This window comes from Hibiscus syriacus, unplaced genomic scaffold (genome assembly GCF_006381635.1).
Source record: "Hibiscus syriacus cultivar Baekdansim isolate YM2019G1 unplaced genomic scaffold, ASM638163v2 tig00003518_pilon, whole genome shotgun sequence".
NCBI classification, from domain to species: Eukaryota; Viridiplantae; Streptophyta; class Magnoliopsida; order Malvales; family Malvaceae; genus Hibiscus; species Hibiscus syriacus.
In genome coordinates this window covers 137,833-144,755 of record NW_024061976.1, presented here as the reverse complement: position 1 = coordinate 144,755, position 6,923 = coordinate 137,833, and positions in this window count along the sequence as shown.

Sequence of the window (6,923 nt, the reverse complement as noted above, 5' to 3'; positions counted from 1 at the left end):
ATGTCTTAATAATACTGATATTAGGTACGCTTTTCTAAAAAGATGCTCAAGAGGTTCATCTCTTCACGTTCTTTTCTTTATCCGAACTTATGCATGAAAATCATCACGCGCTAAGTAAATCTTAGTGTGTCAGTAACACAACTAAGGTGAGATAAAACATAAAGTATCATAAAATACTTTAAAACATTAAAATGAAATTTAAATGAAATCATTGAACTTTGAAACCTAGCTATTCAAGCCATTTTTCTCTTCAGAAACTTGAAAATCATCATCTTGTTATTTTATCAAAATCATGTAAATCAATATCAAATATAACAATTATTCCATATTCTTTTCAATCAGATACATTTCAAAACTTTCATATTTCATTTTCATATTATTTTCTTTCAAATACTTTTCATAACTTTCACATTTACTTTTATAACCCAATGTATATGTAAGAGAATGAAAGGTACGTGAGTCGAACGTAATGTGCACACTAAGCACCAATGGTGCCATCATCATCATCATAATATGGACTCCAAATGCATTCATATCATTTGCACCAACAACCACATTCATAATGTATACGAATGTACCATATCGGAATCAGACTTTAATTTACTTTACTCAACTTCAAGGCATGCCAAATATACTTACGACTCTCAATGCAATATACAATGGGCTTCCAGGCCATATTATATTCATTTAACAATCAAACATTTCAAATTAGAATCATTTTCATCTCATCAATATAAAAATTATAACCTGGGTAGTTCATACAAAAAATCATCCATAATTTGAATACATATATCATATAAAATACTTAGAGTAGTTATTGCTCAAAATAATTTTAGAAATTTCAAATATCTTTTCATAAAATATCATATAAAAACGTATTGGGTAATTTTATACCCAAAATAAATCATTCATAAACCTTTATATAAGCATTATGGAAATATTTCATATTTAGAATTAAATCATACATTAAAATTCATACTTCAAAATATAATATACGGTTGACTTATCGCAAGTTTTCTTAGATCATACTAAACAATTAAATAAATTACACTCACCTTTGCCTCACTATTGAACCTTTAATACAATATTCTTTTATTCATGTGCTTTGCCTTTCGCTTTCGAGTCACTGAGATCATAAGATTTGTCGTAATTTGTACGATATCATGTACATAACACCATTTTCAAACTATATGTTAATATTATACTAACACAATCTTATTCCGAGAAAATAAATCTATAAAACTTAATCGATATTAAATCGATATAAAACTCAACCATAAATTCATCATAACTTTTAACTTTCCAAAATAGCTATTCGATTCCATAAATGTTCATTTCCATCATCAATCCCTCAACTTTCACAAACTTTAAATTTAAATCACCATTTATGAATTTTCTTTAGAATTCACATTATTTTTCCATTTAATTCACAATGGTCCTTCATCATCCTACTTCAGATCAAATACTAAAATTTCCAGCATATAAATAATATACTCAATCTAATACTTTAACATTTCAAAACTTGTAATTTCATCCTCCATTTTCCTAGCCTTTTCGAATTCATGCATTAACTTTACTAAACTTGCAGTTTGATCCCAACATATATACTTGAACTTGAAAATCAACATTCAAATAATAATTCCCAACATTTTAATTTTATACTCAAATAGTATCATCACATTTAAAAAATTTCAATCAAGTCCCTAAATTTCATAACCATTCAAATTCCACCAAACTTGCACTTTCATCCCAAATTAACATTCCAACTTAAGTTTTAACATTCAATAATTAAACATTAACATTGATTACCCATAATTGCACAATCTCTCATCAATGTCTCGTAATTTCCAAAACTTTCAAAATAGTACTTTTACTAGCTTAAGGTTCCAAACTGATCCAATTCAATCTCCAAAACTTGTAAAACGCGTCTAATACCAATTCTAGACCATAGAAAAAATTTCAACATTTTCCCCTTATTTTAATTCCAATGGTCGAATATCTCAAAATAACTAGGGTAAACTTTTCACTCAATTTCAAGCATGAATTCAACCTCCTAACATCAAATTCATACTATTCTAATCTTCATAATATCAAATTCAAACCAAATTCAATCCATTATCATAAACCCTAGCATGGCCAAAATTTATATATGCTCTTACACTTGATTTTAATCATCACACATGCTTTGGAATTACTCTACAACATCACTAACAATAAAATATTACATAGATTCTTCAAAATCAAACATGTTTTTCAATCACTCAATTCCTTGAACTCAACATCCAAGCATGATTTCCATGAAATTTTTATACCAAATGATAGAGAATTTCAAGAGGATTAATTCTCTATTAATAGCTTAATCCAAAAATCAAATAAAATGACTTAATGGAAAAGAATTTTTTTCATACCTTCAATGGTGTTAACGACTGTGAGAGGAAGAAGATGGACAATTGTTTTTGATTTTTCCATCATTTATTAGCCTTTACACTTGTTATATTCTAATTAAATGAATTTAATAAGAAATTATCACTTTACCCTTAATAAAATGTGATAATTTCCATTTTCAATTGAAATATCTTCCATTAAAATATCTTATTGTCAAAGATAAACCAAAATAAAGTTGAATTTCTACTTTGGCCATGCAATTTTTGAAAATCACAATTTAGTTACTAAAATTTCCCAATTTCGGCCAAATAGGGAAAATTAACTTCAATTCCACAGTTCCATGCTAAATTTCATTGTTCTAAAATTCGGAAATAATATTTCCAGCGTTTATCTAGCATTCTTCAAATTTTTATGAAATTTTGATTCAATCCGATTATCTGATTTCTTAATGGACTTTGATACTTTATAGCTCTAAATACAAATCCCGAATCAAAATTCTGATTCCCATGAAAACCTTAATTTCGAGACAAACTATTCATTTACAGGGAAAATATATAACTTTTAAAAATTATATTTATGGTCCCTAAACATTTTTGAAAATTTATACTTTGTCCAGTACACTTTCAAAACTTATATTTTAGTCATTAACCAAAATTTTGGGGTATTACAATTCTTCCCCTTAAAGAAAATTCGTCCTCAAATTTTCCATACGTATTTACATACCTGATGTAAAAAGATGAAGAAACTGCTTTTTCATATTTCTCTCTAATTCCTAGATCACTTCATTAACTTTATGTTTTTACCAAAGAACATTTACAAGTAGAATCGTCTTGTTTCTCAGTCATTTGATTTCATAAGGTAAAATCTTTACTGATTTTTCTTCGTACAATAAGTCCGGTTGGATTTCACTTTTCTTTGATGAAATCACATGCAAGGGATCTGACCGATATTTCCAAAACATCAATACACGAATCACATTATAAATTTTATTGATCTTCGAAGATAATGCTAAGTGATAAGCTACTAGACCAACACTTTTTATAGTATCATAAAGAAAATAATTTCAAACTTAATTTTCCTTTGCGTCCTAATTTCAGAACCTCTTTCCATAATAATACTTTAAGAAATACTTTATCACCAACTTGATATTCAATATCTTTTCTTTTCAGATCTGAATAAGATTTCTTTCGATTAGTGGCTATCTTGATATTATCTGGTATAAGCTTTACTTTGTCCTCTATTTCTTTGATAAGATCTGTTGTGTGTTGTGAGTACTATAAAATTATACACAATTAATGTGCAAGTATACACAATCGAACAAGTAATATAATAATGATGAGTGAGTATCGTCTCTACAGGGATTGGTGGAAATTTATGAGTTTAACCAAAGTAAAGGACTACTTTATCTAAGTATAGTTAGTGTGATGGTATATACCAATGAAAAATGTCAAGGTAATACTTATTGGTGGGGATGAAATAATAGTGTGATGTGGTAGCAAATGGAGATGTCGTGCCAAAACAAATTGTGTGTAGTGAAATAAAGTGAAAATATAAAGGCAAAACAAAAAGATAAATACTGGATTTTACTAGAATGACTTGATAATCCTCACACAAAAATCTACTACGGGAATGAATGATAAGAGTCACTAGGGAATTCAATTCTAACTTCTTGATATGATCTAACTTATATGTTTTAATTGCCCGACAGAGTTTAATAAAGATGCCCTATGCTATCTCTTTTCAAGAGACTCGACAGGTTGAGAATGCCATGGCAATACCTATTGGCATTAGCAGGAGTAGGGATCCCATTAGTCTAACATAATATGTCACGACAATACCATTCAGTATTCACACTAACTTCTACCCTCTCGACCGAGCACTATTCATTTTAGTCGATTGAAATCCTAGTCTTATGTTTAAAGTTGGATTAAGCTTAGTTACTATCTAAAACCCATTGCTTATGTTGATCATCCTTAGTTTATCTCGAATATTAAAGATGAGCTACTTAGTTTGTCTCGAACACTAAGTATTTCCTATGGAATGGCTACTCTCATAGCTCCTACAACCTTAAGACATTAAGCACTATAAATAAAACTAATACAATCATAGAAAAGAATAATCATCCATTAAAGAAATAATTTAAGTATCCATGAAATAAGTCATAAAATCTATTCATTCCTTGCAACCCAAATCGAATAAGAAATAACAATAAAGGAGGAAAATACCTTTGAAGCGCACTGCCGTAGCTCTCTTTGACCACTACAAATCGCCTTAGCTCACTACCTCCTCTTGGATGCTTAGCTCGCCACTCCTTAGAGCTCGTTAATGGAGGAACACCACTAAAAATGGAGGGAAGAAAATGGTGGAGAAGATGAAGAAGATGAAGATTTTTCTGCCGGAGTGCGTAACCTATCTTCTCTCTCTTGTGAGGTGTCAATTAATAATAAAAATATATAAGGGTATTCTTGGGATTTTGTACTCAAAATACCCATCATACCCTTAGATTCATATTTTGTGCGTGATTTCTATCTTTACAGGTGGAAGTGGCCCCCAGCAAGCGGTTACAACCATTAGACACGTGCCATGTCAGTTGTCCTTTTGTGAAAAAATATCTTTTTGTTCTTTTCTACGTCAGAAATGGCAAGGTATTTCAATCTGCTTCAGCAACTTGTGATGTCACAGTATTCCTTCCCAGCTTGCACTTTTTATTGTTATTTCCTACACATCACTAAAAACCACACCTTCCTCCTCATACAACACCTTAACAAAATAAAATTACACAACCACCACAAATGTAATTATATGTAACTACATGCATCTAAAATCATCTATATGAACCCTTAAACAAATAATAACTTAAGTGAAAAAGACCTTAAAAGTAACTTTTTTTCAGAGTTATCACACCCCCAAACTTAAGCTGTTACTTATCCTCAAGCAATGGATAGCAATTAACACAAATAAAATGTCATGGCAATTTTCAACAATAAGATGATCAAGACAAAAATAGGATTTCAACCCTCAAAACAATTGGCTTTAACATGCTAGACATATCAAGAAATCAAGTACTTTTCCCTAGGCCAATATTCTTTATGGTTGTGTGTGAGTGATTGTATCAAATCTATACTTAACAAATTTAAGCAATTTCTAATCAAGTGCCCTAGTTTTTCCCTGGCATTACTCATTCATTCAACACATTTATACTCCCTTTTTACTTAATATACTTTTTTAACTCTGCTACGAGGAGAGTCAGCCCATCACACCTACCATCCCACACTCTAGGTGAAAGGGAGCATACCTTCCACCCTAAGCTAGTCAAGTAAAGTCATCCTGTGACTTCTTTCATTCACTCATACACACATGGCTTCCATTTATTAAAGAAAGTTCCAGGCACTGTCATGACAAAGAGGAGTGTCCCTCTACAGCTATGTCGAAGCATTTATTCACAATTTTAGACATAAGGGAGTTCTCATTTCAACATAATTCAAAATTTCAATGACAAGGCTAACTAGAGTTTTTTCATAAAAATTTCCTAAATTCCTTAAGTATAGAGGACATACAATTATGTAAGAATAATTCACAATGCATCAAAACCTCGAGTCAATTCTATCATTCTCAATAGTCATTTACATTCAATTTTTAGCCTAAAAAGTTAATCATCAACGGGTATCACCAAAACATTTTGTCTAACTGTCCTACTATTTACTGATATCATGGTAAAATGTTATGCTAACACTATCATGCATATGTTCTATAAAGAACACTACCTCCCCCAAACTTGAAAGAAACATTGTCCTCAATGTTTAAGAAAACTCATTAATTACTTAAACTAAATGCAGTGTCATGTAATAAAAAATGAGTGCTAAATGAGTGCAAAGTGAGGTACCTATATTTTTTTATGGTGGTGGCGGTGTTGCGGTGGATATGCTTGCAGCTTCAAGCCTTGTTGTTTTTCGGAGTTGTGTGGGATTGGAATAAGAAGAAGTTGAATAAGAGTGAACAATATTAACATGCCCCGTCGATGTCTTAGTGTGACGGATGGTCCGGCAGGCAGAAGAAGGTCCAGGTGCAACAAATGTACTGGGGGTTGGTTCGAATAGTGCCACAGGAGACTCCGGAGTAGGGGACTAGTGGGAAGGATCTGGGATTGGCTCAGCAAGGGGAGTGTCAGCATCATCGGGCTCAAGAGATCCCTTGGCATCAAATGTCGACAGAATTTCATTTAGGAAACCCATAATATTTTGTTCGATTTGGGGAAGCATTTCGTGAAACATGAGCTCCACCACATCATCCTTATGCTTTACATAGCCAAAGAAATTTTTTAAATCACCATATAGAGCACGCAAAAGAGCCTGTTTCTGCTGAACAGTTTCCTCGAGAGCAAGTATTCTTGCCTCAACATTAGATGGTTTGTCATCCTCATAATCTTTAATCATAATTGCCTTAGATTTAGGGTTAACCAAACCCAATAACATTGACAATCAGGTTCTTGTTATGCCTGAGACCCCAGACAAGACCTCATCAAAACTATTGTTATAAAC